Here is a 25,344-nt window from a genome sequence, read left to right as displayed (position 1 = left end):
CCCAGCCAAAGCATCCATAAAAGACCACTGCAAACCTCTAGGTACAGGGTGAGAGATAGGAGTTACCCTGGGAGCAGGCAGCTAGCAACTTACTCCAGTCTGACTCCTGTAAAGTTGGCCTGACTTCCACCAGGGGAGGTGCATTAGGCTAGGGAACTAGGCTAGGGAACTAGGGAACAGAGGCTAATGAAGAGGATTCTTTCTGTCCTTACTACATGTGGGAGAGGTTGGGGGTGGGCTGTTTACCCAGGACTACAGAGTAAGCCCCGCTTTCACACCTTCTCCTCAGGCCTGGGTGATAACTTCATTTGTACTAGGAAAACAGAGTAGCTCCATAAATGACATATGTTAGAAATAATGAGGTACCATAAGAAAACAAACACATGATCAAAAGTGGGTAGATCAGGCAAAGTGATTTCTGCAGAATGCAAGCACACCTGGGTGGGCAGTCCACTAACATTTATCCCCAATCAGGTACTGCCTTTCAATCCTGATAGGAAGAACTCAAAGGTACAATCTACTTGATTAGCTAATAATAGAATTAGGGCAGACAAAAGGGAAGTCAACAAGTGAATCCAATTTAGGCTAAATAGTACATTTGGAAAATGAACCACCAGACTATTTCTCACAAATCCCATTTTTCTTTTTATACCTTTTGGTTTCATTTTCATTGCACCAAAAGTATTGTCATCTATCCTGGACATAAACTTTTAGAGTTGGAAATCACACCTGGTAATAAGTTTTCCCCTTTTTAGCAGTTCAGATAGCCATCCCAGTGATCAGGAGCACTTGGTAAGGTCCTTTCCAGCTTGATTGCAGACTATCTCTTCTCCAGGTCTTGATTAAAATCAAGTTGTCAACTCCATATATGTATGATATGTCAAAATACACTCTACAGTCATGTATATCTAAAAAGAACAAATAAAAAAATAAATATTAAGTCGCCAGGATGGAAGTGAGGAAATGCAAATTTGAGAAAGGAAGTCTGAGAAGCAGTTTATAATAATCAGAGGAGGTTCGGAAGACTTTCTTAAACTGAGTCAGAATAAACACATCCATCAGGCATTCCTGTATAAAAAAAAAAAAAAGAAACTTTCTTTATATCTTCCAGGTTTACTTACTCTTGGGAGGTCTGACATAAATGTACATCTCCAGTTACATTAAAAGAATTATTGCCCTTTATTAAATATTTGTTTTTAAGTTTTAGGTGGACACAATATCTTTATTTCACATTTATGTAGTGCTGAGGATGGAACCCAGTGCGTCGTCCATGCTAGGTGAGCACTCTACCACTGAACCACAAACCCAGCCCCATGCCCTTTCTTTTAAATGTCCATGTAGGACTGTAATTTTGGTTATATTGTCCTACCACATATTTAAAATCAAATTGGTCAAAACAGACCTTGTTCCTATCTACTGTTAAAGAGTCAGCTAAGATTTCTTAAAGATCAATCTCGGGAATGTGTGCAAAGCCTCTTGATTTCTTTTGTCTTCCTCTACCAGCTGTGCCATCTCCTAGGATGGATCAGAGTTCTACTGACCATGTGTGACTTCCCCTGGAAGGATTAGAGACATTTCCCTATCCAATTACCCTCCTTTTTGCAGAATGTGCACTGGTTGGTTTCCTGTTCTCTAGGGTCCTCTCCATCTCTCTGATCCACAGATTGGGTGACTCACCAGAGTTGCAGGGCCCAAAGAGGGCCCATCATTCTCTGGGTCCTGACTGACCTTAGAGGGCAAGGCCCAAAATGTTGGCTGCTTTTTCCTTGGCCCTAGTTTTTGTTTCAGTCTTAAAGTTGGAGTCCTATTTGTGATGACTTATTTCAAAATATACTTTAAATATATACTTTTAAAATATACTTTTTAAAAACACAGGAAAAAGTTATAAAGTTCTACAAGGAAAATACAAAATGAAATTAACAAAAACATTCAGTTTATATAATAGCTTTGAACAAAGAAACATAATTTTATTTATTTATTTTTTAAAATATTTTTTTTGTTATTGATGGACCTTTATTTTATTTCTTTGTATGTGGTACTGAGACTTAAACCTGGTGCCTCACACATGTGAGGCAAGCGCTCTTCCACTGAGCTACAACCCCAGCCCAAGAAACACAATTTTATAGTAACACTAATATAGATCTTTGGTATCTATTTTGCCTCCACAAATATCCATAAATTTCTCAACTCAATTACACGAGATGAAATGCATTCTGCTGTAGTGTATAACTAATTAGAACAAATTTTAAAAATTACTTAGACCCCTTACAAATTTTACTTTTAAAAAATCTCTTACAGGTCTGGAGATATAGCTCAGTTGACAAGAGTGCTTGCCTTGCCTGCACAAGGCCCTGGGTTCTGATCCCCAGCACCACAAAGACAAATAAACAAAAAAAAAATCTCTTATAATGTTATAGTCTTTCATAATTTACAAAAACCTTTATGTAGCTTTGCATTATATCTCCAGGTTATTTTGAGATCATAGTAATGTTACAATAAAAATCCATCTTTTGAACCCAACTTTAAATAAGCTTAAATTTGGCCTACTTTAGAGCCATCCTAACATTGAGTAGTGTGAGAGGCGAACTTATGGGGCTCTTGACACAATAAAGATTATATCTGAAACATGGATCAAACAAAAACTAGAGCTTTTATCTTTCTTTTTGTGAAAAAATTTTAAAAGTGGCAAAATGTTTTCATGTTCCATATTGTTAACCTTTAAATTAATTAGGCTCTCCTTTTTGCCCTCCAAAAATACATTTAAATTTTCATCCCAGTGTAAAGAGAAACACAAAATTTTATATATCACTTATTGATGACAGGTCATTTTTATCCAATTACAACATATTAAATAACATAAATAAGTCCTCAATTAAATTTGTTATTTCTATATATGGCTGAAAGAGACTAACTGATAGAGACAGTTTTAGTTTGGAGAACACCAGTGTAACAGTGGTCCACTTTATGCTTTGTCCCTTGCAGCTCTGTCACTGCAACTTATTTTCAAAACAGACATTTTTCTTTCTCTTTCTCTTTCTCTCTCCCTGCTCCTCCCTAATCTCTCCCCCTCTCTAATCTCAAGGGAAACAGGATTACCTTTCTTCCCCATTTTAGGCAGATTTATCAGTCCTTGAGAACAGACCCACCTTTAGAACAAAGTAATCCACACTTTGGGGATGGTAAGAGAAGATCTCAGAAATGACTAATTCCCAAATTAATAAGTGAATTACAACTCCAACAGAGAACACAGAGAACACATAGAATGTAGCCTTTGAATCATCTCTTTAAAAGCTCGGGGTCCCACTGGGCATGGAAGGCTGAGGCAGGAGTATCATAAGTTTAAAGCTAGCCTCAGCAAAAGTGAGGTGCTAAGCAACTCAGTAAGACCCTGTCTCTAAATCAAATTCAAAAGGGCTGGAGATGTGGGTCAGTGGTGAGTGCCCCTGAGCTCAATCCCCAGTACCACAAAAAAAAAAAAAAAAAAAAAAAAAATCCCCCTTTTCCTGCCGATGGGCAGAATCACAGCCTCTGGATAGGAGTCCTCTGTGTTTCTCCTTTGCTAGCAAAGCAATAAAACTTCCTTTTCTTGTTTCTCAAAACTATGTTCTCATTCTTGGATTGGCATCAGGGACAAAAGTGACAAGCTTTCAATAATACTATCACAGATTTTCACAGTATGACCCAGACATGAAAAAGGACTATGAAGTTGGTAACATTAGAAGTAGAATCTGCCAGCCATGGTGGACACAGAAATCAAAGGTTCAGGTGGCTATTCTTCCTTCATAGGGCAGATTTACTCCCATTATCATTGTTATGGGAAACAGACCAGTTTAGATGCAGCAAGCAGCATTCACTCAAAGAACTCCAAACTTTATTTTATACTGGTAGGCCCAGAGAACAAACTCCAAATTCTGAGCCCTGGTCCACAGTTTCTCACAACATTTATAGTTTATTTGGTGTCATCTTAGACCTGTCCTATCATTTTTGTTGTTGTTGTTGTTGTTTATTTGTTTGTTTGTTTAAATTCCTAATCTAAGTGACTGAAGACCTTGTGTGGGATCTCTAACATAAAGCATTCTTACAGAAACAGATAAGAAGAAAAGTCTCTTTTTACAGGCTTCTGTTAAATCTCTAACCTTCCAGAGGAGTGTTTATATTTCAAGTATGTAGTCAGACTCCCAGAGATGGTTATTTACAATCCAAAAGGCAGGTTTGCTGAAGAAAGGAGACAGACAGGGAGGGTAACTAACCCTTTCCCTGGGGATAACACTCTTGTAATTTCATTTTACAACTGGGTCTAGCTTTGCCATCTCATCACCACTGTTTATTTCCTTGGTCAAATTTCATATTAAAGGAAAAGATTTGTACATATGGGCTCTTTCTGTAAGAGTGGTCCACTTCACCTTTTGAACATAGCACTTCCTGCTTATTTTAAAAGGGACACGATTTTTCTTTTTTTTCTTTTTTTTTTTTATTGTTGGTCGTTCAAAACATTACACAGTTCTTAATACATCATCTTTCACAGTTTGATTCAAGCGGGTTATGAACTCCCAACTTTACCCCGTATACAGATTGCTGTATCACATCAGTTACCCTTCCATTGATTGACATATTGCTTTTTCTAGTGTCTGATGTATTCTGCTGTCAGTCCTATTCTCTACTATCCCCCCTCCCCTCCCCTCCCCTCCCCTTTTCTCTCTCTACCCCTACGATTTTTCTTTTTCTCTTCTCCCTTCCCCCCTCCCTAACCTGGAGGCCGAACCAATTGCTAAAGTAACCTGTCCCAGGAACTGTCCCTCCTTGCCAGGGAGTTGTTTTAAAAATTGTTAATTAATGCCTCCTGGGCTGCTGCAGGGAACAAGATTACCTTGAATTATCTGTCCTCTACAGGAAGGAGATGTCAGATTAACAAGTAAATTTCAACACACCATCTGGACATCTGGAACACCCCCAACCCCCAACTTCTCACTGCCCCCCCATATCACACCCCTCACTCCACCCCCCATCTGGAATGTAGCCTTTGGATAGCTTCTGAGACTGGAGTCCCCTGTGTTTCTCCTTCGCTTGCAAAGCAATAAACTTGTTTTTTTCAAAACCATGTCTTTATTATTAAAATTGACATGAATTGACATCAGCAGGGACAAGGTGATGAGCCCAGCCTAATTCCACCTTAAGATTGGGAGCGATCTCATCACAAAGTCATGAAAAGTTAATTTCTGTTTTACTATAAATTACTGAAATTTCTAAATTTGTTTGGAATTCCTGCCCGTGCCTTGGACTCACCCATGCCTGGCTTTCCCTGCCCAGATAACAACCCTCTCTAATAACTTAGTGGTGCCTCATAAATCCTGGCTCCCCCTGACCCTCTCTGAAACTTCAGTGGCACCTCATAAATTCTGATGTTGGGATCTAAATTCCCTACCTTGAAATGTTAAGCCATGTAGATCATTAACCTACTATCTGCCTTTGTATTATGCTTTTCAAAATTATGTTATCTGTAAGTTCTCCAGTTCCTTTGCAACTTTTTGTGCTATAAAACTATGCTCCTAGAGAGCTGGGGTACTGTTCTCTAGCCCAGGGTTTTTGGGAGTGACAGTGCTGGGCACAATTACAAGCTTGCTTTAATTTGATTTAAAATTGGAGTTGGTGGTCTTTTCTTTCTGTCTTGGTTTAACACAAGGACTGAGCTTTCAGTAACAATTCCATTGTTCTTAACCATCCCTAGCCCTAGAATTTTTATTCCCCATTTTTAGTAGTTCCCTATAATTGAATTTTCCCTTGTGTATTTAATTCCCCCCCCCCACACACACACACCCTGTATTCAATCCCTGTTTTGGAGGATTTCTTGCACACACTGGGGCTTTACCATATGTCCTACCCCCCTTTGGGGGATTTATTGCATATCTTAGGTCCCTGTATGCTCAATCCCATTAATCAGGATTTCTTACATACCCCATCCAGTTTTCCTAGGCCTAGTGAAGCAAGAATTAAAGACAGGCAGTTAGTGTAGATAGGTAATTGGGTCAGATGGAGGCTGAACCCGTTGCTAAGGTAACCTGTCCCAGGAATTGTCCCTCCTTGCCAGGGAGTTGTTGTAAAAATTGTTAATTAATGCCTCCTGGGCTGCTGCCTGCATCAATCACTCCATTTGGCCCTTCCCCCTGCCCACCTGCTTCTTACCTTTTGGCCATCCCACTGGCATCCCCTGGGCCTAGTCAGGTACATTAGGAGAGAGATAAGGGGGAAGAGAGCAGAAGAACAAATAAGACCTAAAATGTATAAAAGGGGCAGGATGTTCCCACTTCTTAGGATACTAGGACACCAGCTATGGCCCCCTTCTCCCTCCTGAGAGAAGTCTGTATTGCTATTTTTAAAATAAAACCTGCTTTCTACACTTGCCTTGGTGTACTTCTCCAATGTTCAAACTTCAACATTTGAGGAAGCAGAACTCATCACTGATAACCAGTGGTATCACTTGGGATGGCCCAACCAGCCAAAGTAGTATTTCTTCCTCAAGCCAGAGAATAGATTTTCCTACCTGGGACTGTGCATAGTGTTTCCCAGGTTGCCTTGGTATTTGCCTGGGCCCTTTGCCTGCATTTAGTGGCCTTGCCTGCAAGGCCACTAAAACAAGTTAATGGGACATGTCTCCTCTGAGGGGGAGGGTCCCTGTGATCCCTAAGTGACATGGAGCCCCACAATGGGCACCAAAATTGTTAGATACAATGAGGTGAAGCAAGAAATCCAACACATGCTCCAAAATAGGTGGGAAAAGCAAACCTTTACTTCTGCAGAAGGATGTGCTCCCAAAGGGAATCCTGTGAGCAAGTATACCTGGGTGGGCAGTCCTCCAACATTTATCCCTAAAGAGGGGTACACAGGGGTATAATCTATGTGATTAACTAATATTAGAATTAAGATGGGCAAAAGGGAAGTGTTGTAATTGAATCCAATTATGGCTGAATAGTAGATTTTGAAAATTAACCACCTGACTTTCTATTTCTCACACAAGTTGTTAAGGTTGGAGCAGAGAATGGTAACCTGACTTTTTCTCAGAAAACTAATGAGATGGATGTGTATGTCTATTCCTGGGGGTGGGAGATAGGTATACAAGAGCAGGAGATGATCTACATCTTAGGCTTCAGTACTCCAGTGTGTGTTTGGGTATGTGCACCACTGCAGATGCTCAAGTCTATAGGAGCATGATTGTGTGGGGGTATATCCGGGGATGTGTGTGTCTAGGTGCCTGCCTGTGTGAATGGGAGTGTTCCTGGACATGGCAGAGGTGGAGTTACTTTGGAGAGACATTTGTGCCCTTTTCCACAGACCAGATGCCAGAAGATAAGAATAATTCTTCCTAACTATAAAACCTGTAAAAATGATTAAGAATCCAACTAGAACCAGTCAGCATGGGCCAAGGTAACACAGAGTTGGCATGGCAATGAGAACTTGAAAGTCTGCCATCCTGCTGTCAGTCAAGTCAATAGGTAGACCTAGGTGGGAATTTCTGGGATCCCCAATAAAACTGAAATGCAGGAGAGGCACATTGTCCCTCTTCTCTCTGAGAGAACCCACGGACCCTCTCCTTTAAGAGTATCACTTTTGGGGGGCTGGGGTTGTGGCTCAGTGATAAAGCACTTGCCTACCATGTGTGAGGCACTGGGTTCGATCCTCAGCACCACATATAATAAAAAATAAAGGTACATCCACAACTAAAATATATATATATATATTTTTCCTTTCCCTACCCCTTCAATAAACTTATCCTTGTTACTCTGAGCATCATGTCTAAAATCTTCCGACTTAGTCACAAGAATTGGGATTTGAAGAGGGGGTCTTCACATTGCCTCAGTTTCGCAGAAGTCCCGGCTCTGTAACACCACCTTCTCCCAAGTCCCTATCCCAAGGTTCCTATCAGAACCCAATCTCCACAAAGCAACAATTGGAAAACCAGAAGTGATAAGAAGGGAAAGCCAAGGGGAGAAATAGGTGGAAAATAAAGGGACAATTGTAGTGAAGCAGAAGGTAGGAGAGTAAACCTGAATACCTTTAGTCTCAAGTGGACAAGTGTCCCATGGAGTCACATCCCCTGTCCTCATAGGGGAAGAGCACCACCAGCCAGGACAGCATTGTTAGCCCTCATGGGGGCTACAGTGTAAACCTTGTTCAGACACAGGCCTCTTGTGCAATTATGCTGCTGCCTCCTCCTTGCAGTCCCCCAGGCTGAAGTGGGAAAATACCTCCACTTCTCACTTAATTTCTAGGAAGAATAATCAGTAGGCCCCAAAGCTGGGTTTCTGAGGGGAGATGTCTATGTAATGGGAATAACTCATAGACCTTCTGTCCCCACAGCATCTCTAAATTGCACATGGCTTCCTGTATCCAACCTCTCACCTCCCCTCCTCCACATCCTACACCCTGCCTGAAAGAATAAAACACAGAGGGGTCCTAGAACCACTGAGTGTGATATAGGTACCTGCTTCTGGTGCCTGAATCCTTCTAGCCTGGCTACTAATGTCTGTATCCAGAGATACCATAATTCTAACAATAAGCCAATGCATTGTCCTGAGCACACCAATGGCCTTACATGTAGAACCACCTGTGAAACCCATTTCAGGGGGCCCAACCATCTGGAGCACAGAGGAGTACAGTGGGGTCCTGTGACAGAGGTAACCAGAGGCAGAGGGAGTCCCACCTCATCTCCCTGTCTGCCAAGTTCTGTGATAAGGTGTAACTATTTCAACAGCCTTTCTTGTATCTGATAGCTTTGAATCCAGTGGGTCACCCCTTGGCCACAAGAGAGTTAGACTAGAGACAAAATGAAATTTATACAAACAGAAGGGTCAGGTTACTCTTCAGAGGACATACACCTTCCCAGAGGAATGTGTGTATCCATTCTGTCTGCCTCCCATAGCCCCAGAGAACCTAAGGAGGGGCATTTGAAGAAGGCTCAGGTCAGGCCAGCACAGCAAAAGGGGTATTGGGTAACAAACTAAGACAGGAAGTCTATTTCCATAGGGACCCAATGGGTGAATCCAAAAGAAAGGACAGCCTGATTTGCCTCCAAAACTGGCCAAGTAGACTTTCATGCCCTATGTTTGGTGTTTATCACTCCACAAAGATAGAGAAATGAATGTGAGGGGGGCAGGGAAAGGGGTGACTGTCATTTGTGGAACCACAGTGCCATCTAGCGGAACTAGTTTCTGAAAATCCCAGGCAGAGGGACACTTGCTCCAGTAGTCAGGTGTCCAGGGTCGTGTGCAATGGGGATGTGAGACCAAGGACTGGAGTAAGCGTACTCTGGCCAAGCAAGGATCTCCCCACCAGGGGTCCAAAGCACAGGGGGAAGCCGGCCTGCCCTTGGGACCCTACCCAGGGGCCCTAGGACCCTCCAGGCAGTAGAGCTGCACCAACCAGCACAGGGGGCGGAGCTGCCTGGGGCGCCATTTTAGGACTGGCCCAGGAGAAGCCGCTGGCCTCTGACTGAGCTGGGTTCTGGGGTCTTAGGTCAAGAGTTGCAGGTGCTCCTGCCTGAGGTCACCACACGCTGTGGCCAGGAGGCCCCTTTCCTCGCCGGGAAGATAGCAGTCTGTGGCAGCTATGGAGGGCCGCCCACTGTCAGCCTTTTCTTTCTCCGTGCTCCCTGGTGGAGGAGTCAGGGTGTCCCTTGTGCTTGGAATGAGCTGGGGCAAGTGCCAGCCAGGGCGTAACCGTCCACCTTGGTTCGTGGTGGCCATGGCGGTGGTGGATCACGGCCCTGTTCCTGCACGGAGCTCTGCTGGACTGGGCTCTGGTGCCCAATCGACTCCACTCATCAGAAACTCATTCCACTTGATGGCGGTAGAGCACTACACTTCTCAAAATTGACGCCACCTGCCTCTCCACTCCACTCTGCCCCCGCCTTTTGCATCTTAAAAAAAGCAGTCTAAAACCTCGGAATGAAAAGGAAAAAACAAGAAAAAATCACTATACCCCAACTTGGATCTGCAAACCTACTAGAGCAACTGACCAAGAACCAAGGAGATGCAGAAGCTACAGAAATCCTGAGCCAGCAGTCAGGCAGCCCTCTGTTTTCCCCCCTTTCTTGGGACCTCTCCATTTGCCTTAACTCCTGTGCTTGCAAGAAGGAAAAGGGAAGTGACACATTCTGGGGTTCACTGTGACTCCACTCCAGGATTCAAATGCTTGCTGGCTTCCAGCAGTACCAGGTGCAGGTCAGTGCTGCCTGGCTCATTTTTTTTTTTTTTAGATTCCAAGTTTTGTTTATTTAGTTTTCCCCAGTGGTAACATCTCACAAAATTGCAGTTCAATATCACAGTTAAGCTACTGACATTAAAGTAGTGGAGCCCATCTGTAATCCCAGTGGCTCTGGAGGCTGAGACAGGAGGCCCCAAGCAACTTAGTGAGACCCTGTCTCCAAATAAAGTGTAAAAAACAATGGGGGGGGGCTGGGTATGTGGCTCACTGGTTAAGCACCCCTGTATACGGTATCCTGTACCAAAAAGAAAAAAAAAAAAGAATTGACATTAATAAAATCAAGATATAAAATAAAGAACATCACCATAGAGATCCCACCAATTGCCTTTATTTATTTATTTATTTTTTTGATGTTGGTGGTGCTGGTGGTGGTGGTTGGGGTACTGGGGATTAAACTCAGGGGCACTCAACCACTGAGCCACATCCCCAGCTCTATTTTGCATTTTTCTGGCTCATATTTTTTTAACAAAACCCTGGTTTATTTTATTTTATTTTTTTTTTCACCAAGACTTGGAAATTGAGGTATTGACCACTCTGTCTTAGGGGGGTCCAGCCAATGCAACCAGGAAAGACCAATTACAACCTACAGCCACAGGTTGGGAGGCAGGAGCTTCCATGGGAGAAGTATCTAGCAATTCACCCCAGTCTGACTGGACAGGCTGGCCTGGCTTTCACTAGAATTCACTATGGGACCAGCAGAAGAGGCCCTCTGAAGAGAGAAAGAACTCCCTCTGTCTCTACAGCCATTAGGAGCAGTTGGAGGGTAGCTGGTTAAGCAAGACTACTGAGTACACTTCCCTTTCACTCCAGCTCCTTGAGCCTAGGTGTAGTAAGAGGAGGCCAGAGTTGTCCCATGAGTTACATTGTTGCCAAGACTTGGTGCACAAAGTGGTGGCTTGACCATTTTTCAGATACCAGCTGGGTCATGGGAGTGTGTGTGTGTGTGTGTGTGTGTGTGTGTGTGTGTTTATGTGTATGTGTGACTAGGCGAACCAGGCCCTGGATTTCTGGGCTCCTGTGCAACTTTGGGTACGTGTGCCAGTGGGGACAGTCGAGTCTATGGGAGGGTAAGTCCATATGTGAGCAAGTTTGTCCATGCGTGTCTGTGTCTGTATGGGCCTGCCTAGCACAATGTAGGAAAATGGCAGTTCATGTGGAAAATGGCAGAGACACCATGCAGGTACAAACTGAATTCCTTACTGTTATATGCATAGGATTGGACTGGAGGCAAAGGCCACAGTGCACCCCCTGAAGTGGAGTGGTGAGTCCTGGCCAGACTTTGCAACTTTCCAGCTTCCACTAGAAGACTTGCAAGGAGAGCAAAGCCTTGAGGTCTTTGCTGGCAGGGTGTCCAGGGTCCTCTATCATTCACATGTAACATATGGGCGGATTTTTCTTTGCAAGACAAGAGGGATGCCTCTTGTATCCTTCAACCCTGCTCAATTTCAAGACAAGGTGGAGTGTACCACACGGGCTAGGATGGTGCATCCCTCCATATCCAACAAGCACAGAATGGACACTTGCCTTTTTCCACTGAACACTGGTCTGGGCCTGGCTAGCAATAAAACACATCACCTGCAATGCTGTTGTCCATGAGATGTCCCATGAGTGTGCATGTAGGAACTTTGCAAAGACACAGTGGGAACCATGAGCTGGCTAAGTCATCAGCACATTCCAGCTGCCCAGTACACCAAAGAGTGACCCTCTTAACTGCACCTGCATCTTCCACAGGGTAAGGACATGGTTATACTCAGGAATACAAGAGGGCATGAAGTAGGGACAAACTGGACACAAGGGGTACAAGATCCTCCTGGAGGGTAATCAAGGGCAGCTAGAAGGGAGGAGGGCCCTCCCTCCCCCATTCCACAAGAGTCATCGTAATTTCCACAGAAGTCATTCAATTCTCTATCTGGATCCTTTCTCCCATGGCCTCTTCCTACCAGAACCCAATCTCTATAAAGCAAGAATTGGAAAATCAGAAGTGACACAAAGGAAAAGCCTGGGGAGGAACAAGTGGAAAATGGGGAATAGTAGTGAAGCAGAAGGCAGGAGAATGACCTGGAATACCTCGAGTCATAAGTGGACAGGTGGTACTCCTAGGGGCATCCAGTGGCTTCCCAGTTGAACTTTGTCCATACAAGGGCCTATTGTGCTATGATGATGGTGCTTCCTTCTTGAAGTTTTCCAGGCTGAAGTGGGAAAGGCAGCCAGTAGCAAGGGAGGGAGGGTACAACAGATGCAACAGGTACACAGAATGTCTGGCCCACTGAGCCTTGCTTGTGGATCACATGTGAGTGCACAGACCTGCACATCTCTACTTAAACAGGGATGTGTGTAACTGAGGCCATACACAAACTTGACTGTGCCCAAGGGTGAGAAGTGAGTGCAGCTCAATGTGAAACAAACACCTGGGACCCAGAGAGCAGGTATCCCATCACTGGTAATCAAGGTTAGTGCATTTCTCTCTCCCCAGCTTTTCTCTAAGCAGGTGTGAGAGGCAGCCTTCTGATTACTACAGAACAGGACAAGGTCCTCAGTAGTTGAGAGCTGACAGAACCTTGTATAAATGTGGCTGCTGTTCTCAGGCTTGTTTGCTGCGGGCTTTTTGGTTCTTTTCCCATATATAAATGTTGCTATAGTTCCAGCAGCATCCTACAGTAGAAGCATGGAGAAAAGTTTGAATACACACTTGGAAGTGTCTGCAGGATATGCCGGGCACTCGGATGTTTTGGGATGTCAAGCTTACTTTGTTGAGAGATCACTACTTTCCTACTGTGACTTACACTTCCAGGAAGAGAGCAGATCCTTGGCACACTGGGGAATGATGAGCACTGAAGTTAGTGGAAGAAACTCAGGACAAGGTGACCATGGTCTGTTATGCAAACCAGCCCTTCATTCAGGTCCTATGCTTGAGCTGGCCTGTCTCACTTCTCTACTCAAACACACAAGTAGTACACAGAGGTACACAGGCACACTTGCACAAAGATAACTCACCCTATTCCCACCCTCTTACCACTTTCACTTCTCACTTAATTTACATGTTGAATAATCAGCAGTCCTCACATCTCAGGTTCAAATGGGAGAGGACTGTTTGTTGGGGTAATTCACAGGCCTCCTGCCTAACACACTTTTCACTTAAGGTACCCTGTTCCCTGTATCCAGCCTCCTATCTCCCCTTTTTACAACTTGCATCCTACCCCAGAGTTACATCACTGAGTAATCCTAGAACCTAGAAGGTGGGTAAAGGGAAGGCCTCCTAACCTCTGCCCTACCAGGTTTTGCCACATGGTGTGACCATTTCAGCAGTCCTTGGACCTGAAAGTTTTCTTCCCAGACCCATAGCCCCCTTGGCTGCAAGGGAGTTTACTACTCAAGGACAACTGAAGTGCACACAAATGGGAGGACCAGGTTCCTGTGCAGGAAGGACATGCAGCTTTCCTGGGGAATGTGTATGTCCTCTCACCCTGACCTCTACATCCTGCAGAACCTGGGGGTGGGTGGGGGAGTTGATGCATACAGGCAGAAGAGAGCAGAAGAGTTGGGGCAGGGGTGATACACACGGGGATAGATGGTCAAGTATTCATAGGTACCCTTACTAAAAGGTGAATTCAGAGAGAGGAAGAAGGGGAGAGCCTCCTTTGCCCACAAAGTGGCTTCAACAGGCAGCCTGAATGAAAATGACCTTACAAAAGGAGTGAGAGGAAGCCTAGATGGGGGCAGGGAAAGGAGTAACTGTCATTTGTGGTACCACAGTGCCATCTAGCGGTAACAGTTTCTGAAAACCCCAGGCAGAGGGACACTTGCTCCAGTAGTCAGGTGCCCAGGGTGGTGTGCAATGGGGATGTGAAAATAAGGATTAGAGTAAACATACTCAGGGGAAACAAGGGTCTCCCTACCAGGGGTGCAAAGCACCTGATGGGGGGTGTGGGGGATGGCCTGAGAAGCTACAGGCAGCAGAGCTGCACCAGCCAGCCCAGGCGGTGGAGCTGCCATTTTAGAGCGCCATTTTAAGGCGCCATTTTAGGGCCAGCCCAGGAGAACCTGCTGGCTGCTGACTGAGCTCGGTTCTGGCCTTGGGGTCTGACATCTGAGGAGCTCAGGTGCCCCTGCCTCGGGTAGCCACTTTCCTTACTGAGAACATAGCAACCTAAAGGTTTTGGGGACCGGACCGTGTGGTTACGCTAAACTGTAAACCTGTCTACTGCCTGTAGGAGCCATGGTGGGTCTTCCACTGCCAGCCTTTTCTTCCTGTGTGTTCCCTGGCAGACGAGTCAGGGCGCCTTGGATGGGTCCAGGGCAAGTGCCGGCCAGAGAATAACTGTCCATATTCAGCTCCTAGTCTCCTGCATGTTGGGTGTGTGGACCCAGCTCTGCTGCCCTGGTGGACTCCAAGCTCTAGAAACACTCCGCTTGATGGTGGTATGGCTCCACAAATCTGAAATAAAATGCTCCCCCCGCCCTTTGGGTCTTAAAAAAAGAAATCTAAAGCCTGTGAAGGAGAAAGAGAAAGCAGGAAACTGGCCAATGAGCTCCACCCCTATCTCCAAACTGGAACCAGGGGGCTGGAAATCCTGAGAGAATCCTGTTCCAGCAGTCTCCCCTACCCTCTACACATACACACCCCTGTCTGATGCAACCCTGCCTTTCCCCCTTCCTTGGGACCTCTTCATTTGCCTTAACTCCTATGCTTGCAAGAAAGGAAGGAAAAGTGACACATCCTGGGGCTCACTGTGACTCCACTCCAGGATTCAAATGCCAAGCCGGCTCCCACAGTGCCAAGTGCTGGTCACAGTGCTGCCTGGCTCATGTTTTTAGAGCGACCCTGTTTTGTTTTTCCACCAAGGCCTGAGGAGGATTCAGGTGGAGGCCATACCACTTTGTATGTTGAGAGAGAAAGAGAAAGAGAGGTGTGTGTGCAGGGAGGCTCTGGGCTTCTGTGCTACAGTGTGTCTTTGGGTCTGTTCACCTGTGGAGATTGTGGAGTTTGTGGGAGGGGAAGCCAGTATGAGTACAGGTGTATCTATGGGTGTCTGTATTTGTGGGTGCCTGCCTGTCTGAGTGGGAATGTTCATGTGAAAATAGCAGAAACAGTGTGCAGATGCAAACTGAATTCCATGTTGTTGTATATGCAGGATTGGAAGGAAGAAAAGGCCACGGGGCACACTTTGAAGTGGTGCCTCCTAGCTGGGCTTTGCAATTTTCCAGCTTTCCTGGGGAGGAGACTTGAAAGAAAAATAAAGCCCTGAGGTCTTTTGCTGGCCCTATGTGCAGGGAACTGCTTTGTTTAATAAAAGTGCCATGGAAGAAATGTTTTTGGCAGGGTAGGAGGATCTCTACTGGTGACTCTTAACCCTGCTCCATTTCAAGAAAGGCTCCAGTGTCAAAGTCATGCTATGATGGTGCATCTTCCATAAGCAACAAGCAGAAGGGGCCAAGGTGTGAACCTTGTCCAGTTAAAGGCCAGTTGTGCCATTATGCTGCTGCCTCCTCCTTGCAGTCCCCAAGGCTGAACTGGGAAAACAGGCAGACGGTGGCAAGTGAGGAAGCAGTCAAGTTGAGTGGTCCAGCCCACTGAGCCCTGGCTTGTGGAATGCCTGTATGTGAATGAGGGCGTATGGGTGCACAGACCTGCTCACCTCAGCTTAAATGAGGACATGTGTAACTGAGGACATGGACAAGTTCAGCTATCTCCAAGTGTGAGAAGTGAATGCAGCTCAGTGTGGAAAAAAAAAAAAAAGATGACCTGTGACATAGAGAGGGAGAATTCTACCACCTGCATGTCCACCTCCCTGCATTTCTTTCTCCATAGCTTTTCTCTATAAACAGGTGCTATAGGTGACCTTGACCTTGTGATTACTACAGAGCAGGACAGATCCACAGTAGGACAAAGGATGGAGGTGGCTCCTGTTCACAAGTGTGTATGCTGCTGGCTTTTTGTTTCTTTTCCCACATTTAAATGTTGCTTTAGGTCCAGTAAAGTAGTAGTAGTATGCATGGACAGAAGTTTGAATTCACAATTGGTAGTGTTTTCAGGGTGTTCTTGGGTGCTGCGATGTTCTGTGAAGTCAAAGTGACTTTACTCATGAATCTGTGAGTTCCCACTATTAGCTATACTTCCAGAAAGAGGAAATATTTGGCATAACGGATAATGATACACCAGGCTACTCTTCAAGCACAGAACATTGAGAGGAGCCTAAGGAACCCTCACAACAAGGTAGCCAGAGCTTAACTTCAAACAGACCATGCATAAAGGCTACACTACTGGAGCTGTCCTGTTTGCACGGAAACCTTCTACTGGTGGTCTAACTTCACACACACACAGGAACAGAGATACACTTGCACCAAAACACACCCCTGCTGCTCATTCCTACCCTGCTCAATTTCAAGGCAGAATAATCTGTAAGCTCAGAGATCTAGTTCAGAGAGAAGGTCCATGTATGGGCAGAGACCTATTGTGCCATTATGCTGCTGTCTCCTCCTTGCAGTCCCCCAGGTTGAAGTGGACAAACAGTAGGCAGTGGCAAGTGACGGGGGGCAATGGAGGGAAAAGGCAAATCAAGTGGTTATGAGGGATAACTCATAGGCCTTCTGACCCCCCACCCATGTTCACTGAAGATAACTGAGTCCCTGCAGCCATCCTCCCACCTCTACTCCCCCACAACCTCTAACCCATCTAAAGGATAAAACACAGGGGACCTAGAAACACTGAGCATGATACAGCATGATATAGGCACCTTCTCAAGTGTGAAACTGGAACCTGCTATTGGGGCTTCCCATTCCTATGACCAGGGCCATGTAGATCCTAAACATTGAGACAATGCATTCTACTGATCACACTAGTGAACTTCCAAGGAAAGTCACAAAGAAAACTCATCTCTGGAGGTGGAAGGAAATGGTGACTTACAAAATCCTCAGGGAAAAAGGGAGCTCAGAAATCTGACCTGTTGCAATCTCCCTTATCTGTCAAAATCCCCCTGCCCACTGAAAGTAAGCCCACCAAAACTAACTGACCTACTCCTCCCATGACTTGGCCCTATAAAACTCAGACCCTTCTTATAGCATGTTGCCATTTTCCCCTTGAAAATGTGCCCCTCCATTGCTTAATAAAGCACCACTGATCCATTGAGGTCTGTCTCCTTCTCTCTTTCTTTTTGTATTCTCTTTCATATGCTTTTCATTTGGTGCTGAAGCCCAGGTCGGGGTTTGGAGGTCTCTACCCCTCCCTGCCCTAACAAACTTCTACTATCTTTTCTCTTCTCATCTCCCTTCCATTTCTTTCCATCTTTCCTCTTGATAGAAGGAGGCCCTGCATGCTCTCCAAGTTCACTATTGTGCAATGGTGACCAGTAGGCAACCCAAAATTGATCTCAGTCCTGGGCTAGATTTTTGCTGCCTTATCATCATACAGATGGAGCAAGGCTCTGTATCAGGTCCTTTATTGATATTGGAGGCGTCCTCCTTCTAACTATCATCTTTGATTCCTTCCTTCACTTATGTATTCAGACCTCTGGATCAGAAGCTACTTTCTGCCATTTTGTTCCCTCATGGAACATGGGCATTCTCATTCTTCAGAAAGGTAAGATCCCTTCCAGTCCCTCGCAGAAGCACCCTTCCTGAGACCCTCATCTTTTAGTGTATTCAGACCCCCAGGGTCCTCCATTGTTGAGATTGAAGAAGGGGACACCCTCTCATTCTCCAGTTGAATTCTGTCCAATGATGGGAGACATCACGGAATGCTTTTTGATCTTGACCATCACCCTGGTCAAACCTCCCCAATATGGGACTAACCAGTTTGTCCCACAGGAATGCCCTTATGTTATCTCATTAAAAATTTCAAAATCCTCCACCTCCAACCTGACCTCAAATCAAATACCTTATTGGGCTAAGTACCCAGATCTTGCTGCAATCTAAATTATACAACCTAAGTCAATTGCCTGAATTTGGAATTTAGGACCTTTGACACCCAAACTCTCCAAGACTTAGACAGTTTCCTCCAATGAAATGTCAAATGCCCTTAGGTTCCTTACCTCCAAGTTTTCTTTTACCTTCACTCAAAGCCCTCATGCCAACCTTGCTCTGCTATACAATTTATTCTCGCTGACTATAAACACCCTGAATCAGGTCCTGACCCTCAGTCCTCTTCTTTATTTACTGCCCCTGAAATAGCAGATGAACCCCCACTAAAAGTAAGTAAACCTGGAGGTTATAAAGGAAAGTTTCATAGAAGGGAATGCCTGATAATTATCAAAGGAGACTGTCAGAGTCACAAGCTTTTTTCTGAGTCAGTTTGAGACCTAACCTCCTAAATAGTCAGGTTTTATCTATGTCTCTGTGTTTGCTAGTACAATTATCTAGCCCCAATATTTATTCCTCATATTGGTCTAAAAGATGTAATGTGGCACATAAAAGTCCTAACAAACTTAGGAAAGTCCTAACTAACTTAACTAAGAAAGCCCTAACTGACACAGATAAAGGGATCTCTACTTAACAGAGAGGTAATGTCAAAGGAAAAGTATTTTACAAAAATCAAATGGCATTAGACATCGTAACTACAGCTCTTGAGGATATTTGTGACATTATAAAAGCTAAATGTTGTGTATAATCATTCTGTCAAATGGGCCCACTGTGCTGACTCCCACAGCCTTTTCAAGAAGCTTTTCCAAGAAGCAATTTACCTGCAGTCCTGCCTGGCCTCTGTATATATATGTCACATTCCTTAGCAAACTACTTGTTCACTGCAGAAGAAATGCAGGCCCAAAGAAAACCCAAGTTTCCCTGAAGGAGGAGAGCTTTGTGACCAGATCCTAAAACTCTGGGAGATAAAGCCTGTAAGAATGTATGGTTAGAAATCCAATTAGAACTGGCCAGCATAGGCAAAGGTGACTTAGAGTTGCCATGACAGTGGGGACTTGAAAATCATATGTCACCCTGCTGTCAGTCAAAAGTCAAGAGGTATGTTAGATCCCCCTTCATCCAGGTATTGGGAATGTCAGTCCTGACTTGCTTCAGTTCCTTTTCTGTATGAGAATGCATGGGATGGAGGAAGGCTTGAGACAATTGAAGGCAGTTGGCTGGGGCCACTCTCTGGTACTGCATGAAGGTCTCATGTCCTGAATCTAATCTGACAGCCCTTAGGGGTACCAAATATCAACCTCTGTCTCTCTGTTTCTGACTGACTTGACCCAGTGGTGGAGGGCACCTCGCTCAATAAATTTTGGATCCTTAGATAAAATCTTGGTCTGATTTGAGGTCTTTGGGAAAGAGGTAACCCATTTATCTCCAGAATATGAGCCAAGCAATCTCTTCCTCTTCAGAAATGCTTCTACCTGGGCTAGGGTTGTGGCTCAGTGGTAGAGCACTTGCCTAGCATGTACGAGGACCTGGGTTTGATCCTCAGCACCACATAAAAATAAATAAATAAAATAAAGGTATTGTTTCCAATTACAACTAAAAAATAAATATTAAAAAAAGGAACTGCTTCTACACAATTCTGTCCATACTGTCTGCCTCTTAAACAGAGATTTTCAAGATAGAGCTCCTGTAGCTTTAAAATCAGACTACTTTCTCTAGACTCTCATAAGACACATTTTGTTCTGAACTCCCCTTATCTGTCAAGAAAAGGACCAGAAAATTTGTCACCATTAGTTAAAAGTTAAACTACCCCTCACGTGTCCTAGTTCAGGAGTCCAAATTATTTATTTTCTCTAGTGGAGACATCACCAAGATTACTAACAGGCTTGCCTCCCACTTCAAATTGAGGAGCATAATATGAAATCATAGTCCTGTAAGTATGAGGGCCCAAAAGGACAAAGGGAGCATGTAAGAAATTTTAAGGGTACAACTAGCTGGCAAATATGCTCCTTTAAATTAAAATAGTTATCAAGAAGTTAGTATTCTCCATTCTGAGTGAGGCTCCAGCCAAAAGTCATGGAAGAAAAAACAGAAATTGCTGACCCCTAGAGGCTCAAGGATCGGGGAGATGTCCCCTACCCAAAGAGACAGTATTCTAGGCACAGGCACCCATGTTCTATTTTATTTTATTTGTCCTCAAAAGTAATAGCAGGGGTTGACCTAATCACAGTTGAGATAAAGGAGATGCCTAAAAATTTTCTGCATCCAAACTGGTCTGATTAGCAACTGAGGATATTAAAAAGGATCTCTGGAAGAAACATAAATTATAGGACCACACCCTAAGAGACTAATTTTACAAAAGAAAAAATGGTTAAAATGCCCTATGTATGAAGTTTTACCTCTCTAGTTCTCTTACTTCTTAGCTTCTGCCAGATCTCTATCTCCCCAAGGCTTACAAAGCTTGCAGATTGCCCAAAACCAGTTTGACACCAAAAGAAAATAAAGTGTCACTTTTAAATGCAAGCCTAAATGGCTGGCTATCTTATCTACTCTTGTATTCTATCACCTGCTTTCTTAACAAGTTACTCCCTAAACACTAGAGCAGGGAGGGAAAATGGAATGATCAAGTCTGCTTTGAGAATCTTTTTTTTTTAATATTTTTTTAGTTGTCAATGGACCTTTATTATATTTACTGATACATCGTGCTGAGAATCGAACCCAATGCCTCACAAATGCTAGGCAAATGCTCTGCAACTGAGCCACAACCGCAGCCCTACTTTGAGAATATTTACCTAAGAATTTCAGGGCTTTCTCATTCTTTCAATTCTAAACTGACTATAATCTGACCCAAAAGTGCATTCTGATCTGATAAAGATGTTCTGCATGCTCCTTTACTAATTACAGCCATGTTGATTTATTTATTTATTTATTTATTAGATTCCTGGTTTTTTTAATGCTATATTTTTGAGCTCATGTTTTTATGGTGATTTCACATTTGATCCTGTGTGCCTAAATTAATATCTTTTCTGATCAGTCTTATTTTCTCTAACTATAGAGGTTTTTACACTCTGTTTTTGTTCAGAGGCCAATTTTCAAGGGTTAGCTTTCAAACATGTTGAGAAAATTTCCTCTTACAAAAATCCTATAAAAAGCTACAAGATCTTTCTTTCTTGTCTGTTTTGTGTATTTGTGTATCCTTGTGTACTGTATTGTTATGTCTACATATGTGCTTGTGTCCATATATCATGTACATGATATGAAAATTGACAGATATAAATGAGCACTCATGAAATAAAATTTAAATGAGAAATACATCCAAATACCTTTTTGTTCACATGACTTAAAAAGTTCAATTTAAATTAGGTAAACAGATGAGAGTAAAGATATCTTTAAATTACTAACAAGTTTTTCTAGGTGGTCAGACAATTAACAGAGTATTAGTTTCCATAAAATGTCTAGAAGTATCCATTGTTTCTAGGATTTTTCTTCAACAGGGAAGAGATAGCTAGTACTGTTTACTGTGCTAGTATCTTGGTTTTTACAGTTAAAAATGAGTAAATTAGATTTAACATAAACATCAATGGGATTAATCATAAATGTGTTTGTTAGAGGAGACGTGATTAATTTACAAAGTTAAAATGCTAAACATCGACTGATTCTTAAATTCCATAAGGTGATATATTTAAACATTAATGTGTGTTTGTAGATTGATAAATTTAAAAAAAGTCAAAGATTGCTTTGTTTCTGGGTCTTCACTAAAGCAAGACTACTAAGAGTTAAAGTTCTAACAGGTGTAATTCTATATGCAAAGAATCCAAAAGTTTCAGCTGTGTTTCAATTAAAGTACTATAAATAGCATAAAATAGTTCATCTTATTAAGAGGAGTAATTGGAAAAATTCAGAAATTTCATAGAATTGTTGCAGAATGTGAATTTTAAAAGTGAACAACGGCTAGAAAAGAGATGTTCTAGGTATGGAAATATGTTTTAGTATGAAAATAGAAAGAAAAAGAAAAAGTTGTAGAATGTCTAAGTAAGCTACAGAAAGTTTGTGGAAGGTAAATTTCGATAAGTTTGTGTGTAACTAAATTGGTTATGTATAATTAGCACAATCAGTTAAAATTATTCAAGGTTTTTCCCTAAGGTCAAATATTAATGTACTGATAGAAACCAAAGTTTAATACTCTATGGATTGAATAACAAGTATTTCTTAAAACAATAATCTGTTCTTATCTATCAAGATAATTTCTTCTGTCAAGTTTTATTCCTTAGAGACTAGTTTTAAAGGAATTAGGTTTTGTATAATTCTGGTTAAACAACAACTGTTATTTTATAGTAATTACACTTCATTAAAAATTCTGAACTTCATCAGTGTAATCATGGGACTGTCACTGGCTTCTTTGTCATATCCTCCAAGTATATAAGTCTTTAAAGTATAAAGTTTAGAAGAACATTTTATCAAGCTGATGTTCTTCAAACTAAAGTTTAAAGTAAAAGGTTTCGGATTATAAAAATTATGTTTCTTGGTTCTTAGCTATTATACAAACCAAGTATGTTTTTATTCTTGTTAATTTAATTTTGTATTTTCCTTGTAAATCTTAACTGTTATCTGTTAGTGCCTTACAGAAGTATAACTTCTAATCTAACAACCTAAATTAATTTTAGATAATAGGCCATAACCTACAGGATTATGTAAGGCTAACTTCCAGTACTAATACTGACCCCAATTAAATAGAAGGGGTAAATATCTATAAAGCTATAAACATTAAAGTTAAAAACCAGTACTCTTACTTTAAGACTGGTGAAACTGGCTTACTGGATGTTTAGGACCAAAGCTTGGATATTGTGAGCAGTAAATAAATCATTTCTTTGAACTATATAAGCCTGGACATTGAGATACTGCTTCTGGGAAATTTTCCATGCAAGAGTGCCTAGGGGAACACCCATTTGCAAGGTGACTCCTGTTGATAGGGAGAATTCCATGCTTATCCAGTTCAAAAGCCTTGAACTCAAATCCCAGCTGCTTGACAGTAAAAAAGATAGTCATAAACTGATAAGCCCCAAACAAGATGCTTTGTTCAACTTCATCCTGTTTACCTCAAGAAGAAGCCATTTTCATGGTGAAGCCTGTTCACAGTGGGTCCCTTTGATGTTCATACCTATATAAATAAACACACAGACTCTCATTCATTGTTAGAGCTATCCCATCAGAGTTGGTTCACCCACTGAGTCTTGTTTTCACTTTGTCTTTCTATAATTTATAATTTTCTCAATCCGATTCACAGCCTGCATTCAGTGAACTGTTCATTCGCTGCATGGGCCATGGCAGACACTTAGAAACTAAAGTTAAGGAAATAAAAGGGCCAAAAAAGAGAAAATAGCCAATATTTGGGCTTTTGCCCTCTAACTCAGCTTGAACCCAGGGAACAAGGAAACTTCTCTAAGGGCTTTGCAACTCTGGACCACATGACCTCCCAATCAGGGAAATCAATGAGACCCTGAAGAACAAAAAGCCAACCAGTGCACATGCTTCAAAGAGGAGGGTCATTGGAGAAGGAGACATCCCTGATGCTTCCAAAGGAAGCCACATGGTCAAGAAGACCCTAATCCATTCTGACAGATGGCACTAAAGGAGCTAAGAGGCTTCTCTCAAGTTCCCAAAAGTGGTCCCCTGAAGAAACTCAGCTGACTTTTAGCAATAAATAGGAACAAGGTCAATTTGACCAGCTCGGTTTTAAACACCTAGCAAAAAAGTTATAACTAAAGTACAACCATACTTGAGCATTTAAAAGAAAAGAGAATAGTTCTTTTGATGGAACTTAAGACGTACACTTGTATCATTCACATAGTCCTGGTGCCCCCTAAAATTCTGAGGCATTTTCCTTTGCAAGGCTCATATTTACCCCTGTCTACCAAAAAAATTGGACTGGCCACTCTACCTTGGTCTTCTGTACTCCTCAAACTGATGTTTTACCCAACAACCAAAGTTTGCCTATCCCAATAATGGTGTGTACGAGATGCAAGGGAGCCCTTCACAGTGCTAGAGATATCCGCCAGGATGGGCACAAGAACAGTGATATTAGAAATCTCTATTCACTACTATAAAAATAATTGTCAGAGTTGGGCACGGTGGTGTATTCCTATAATCCCAGTGGCTTGGGAGGCTGAGACAGGAGGGTCTTGAGTTCAAAGTCAGCCTCAGCAAAAGCAAGGTGCTAAGCAACTCAATGATACCCTGTCTCTAAATAAAATACCAAGTAGGGCTAGGGATGTGGTTCAGTGGTCAAGCGCCCCTGAGTTCAATCCCCGGTACCAAAAAAAAAAAAAAAAAATTCTCAGTACAGGTTACTGAAAATATCCAATAGGTCACTGATTCAGTACTGACTTTACAAAATCATTTGGATTCCCTGGTATCTGTCATTCTGCAAAATCATCAGGGTCTAGATATCCTTACTGCAGAATGAGGTGGCCTCTGTCTCTTCCTCAGGGAAGAATATTGCTACTCTGTTAATAAGTCAGGAATAGTAAGGGATAAGATGAGCAAGCTAAAGGAATAAGCCACTAACCTAGCAACCATTTCCTCTACCCCTGGGTAGTGGGGAGGACTCCCTACCTGGATTTGGCCCTTTTGACCCCCATCCCCCTGATTATCTTATTTCTCTCTCCTCTTCCATGTTTCACTAATCTTTTTTTTTTTTTTTGAGAGAGAGAGAGAAAAAAAATTTTTTAATATTTAGTTTTCGGTGGACACAACATCTTTATTTTAGTTTTTTATGTGGTGCTAAGGATCGAACTCAGCACCCCGCACATGCCAGGTGAGCACACTACTGCTTGAGCCACATCCCCAGCCCATGTTTCACTAATCTTTTCAGAGGTTTCTAACAGAATGTGTCTCTGTCATCTCCAAGGCCACCACCCAAGAACATGTGAAAGCTCTGTTCTTCCTTCAGACTCCAAAACATGTCCCAGTGATGCCCCTTCTCAGCAGGAAGTAGCAGATATGGTGATGTACCCAACTCATTATACCCATTTGAGAGTCTGGAATAAAGGAAATAGAGATTTACAAAACCCTCAGGGGAAAAGGGAGCTCAGGAATCTGACCTGTAGCAATCTCCTTTAACTGCCCAAATCTCCCTGCCCATGGAAAGTAAGCCCACCAAGAATAACTAACCAACTCCTCCCATGACCTGGCCCTGCTAAACCCTATAAAACTCAGACCAGGGGCTGGGGTTATGGC

At 42.9% G+C, this 25,344-nt stretch overlaps 2 protein-coding genes across 2 annotated transcripts in view; both read right to left on the bottom strand.

Moving 5' to 3' along the window:
- Positions 1–868, bottom strand: part of LOC101955168 (spindlin-2) — a 65,403-nt gene extending 64,535 nt beyond the window's left edge. The window contains exon 1 of the mRNA XM_040281554.2: positions 730–868. The gene's annotated coding sequence lies outside the window, so the exon portion shown is untranslated. The remainder of the gene's footprint in view (positions 1–729) is intronic.
- The window catches only part of Nbdy (negative regulator of P-body association), a 50,647-nt gene continuing 25,924 nt past the window's right edge, over positions 622–25,344 (bottom strand). Inside the window, exon 3 of the mRNA XM_078034792.1 lies at positions 622–908. The gene's annotated coding sequence lies outside the window, so the exon portion shown is untranslated. The remainder of the gene's footprint in view (positions 909–25,344) is intronic.

This window comes from Ictidomys tridecemlineatus, chromosome X, assembly GCF_052094955.1.
Source record: "Ictidomys tridecemlineatus isolate mIctTri1 chromosome X, mIctTri1.hap1, whole genome shotgun sequence".
NCBI lineage: Eukaryota > Metazoa > Chordata > Mammalia > Rodentia > Sciuridae > Ictidomys > Ictidomys tridecemlineatus.
This window is presented reverse-complemented; position numbering and strand designations above follow the sequence as displayed.